The sequence below is a fragment of the Dermochelys coriacea genome, chromosome 12 (genome assembly GCF_009764565.3).
Source record: "Dermochelys coriacea isolate rDerCor1 chromosome 12, rDerCor1.pri.v4, whole genome shotgun sequence".
NCBI lineage: Eukaryota > Metazoa > Chordata > Testudines > Dermochelyidae > Dermochelys > Dermochelys coriacea.
In genome coordinates, this window is record NC_050079.1 from 9,373,278 (window position 1) to 9,373,885 (window position 608).

The following is a 608-nucleotide window of genomic DNA, read 5'->3' on the forward strand; positions in this document are numbered from 1 at the left end:
AGGCCACAAGCTCAGTGGATCCATGAAATTGTGTTTCCACTGGTTGTTCTCCCAAACTTCCCCTCCACAGTGGCACAAAGGAAGCAAAGCTCTCGAGTGAATCCCTTACATAAATTCCTGCAATCCTGTCCCCTGGTTCAGCAGGATTGAATGAGGAGGGACCAGAACTCAGAGTCTAAGCTGAGCCCACACATAATTTTGGCACAAGGCTGCCACTATAGGGTAAAAGAGAAGCCTAGAAGAGAAGAAATAGTTCCACTTAGTACAGCTTTCTTCTGGCCTCCAACGTAATAGCAGAAACTTCAGGCCTGTTGTTGCTGACTGACTTGTTATTTCCTTAAAAGATTTGTGGAGCTGGTCCCAGAATCTGGGCAGTTTAGGGAAAGCCTACCAATAACAAAACTGTGTGCTCTCTTCATCTCAGATGTTCCTAACAGGTAAATATTTTCATCTGTTTTAATTTTTTAAATGAACTGAAAAGTCTTAATTCTCTGGACTGAGACTTGTTCCATGTATAAACGTGAGTTGTGGGGGGTGCATCTTCATCACAATTCTTTGATAAGTTAGGTACAAGTGGCCTTAACGCTGTGTGCAAAAATGTACACCCA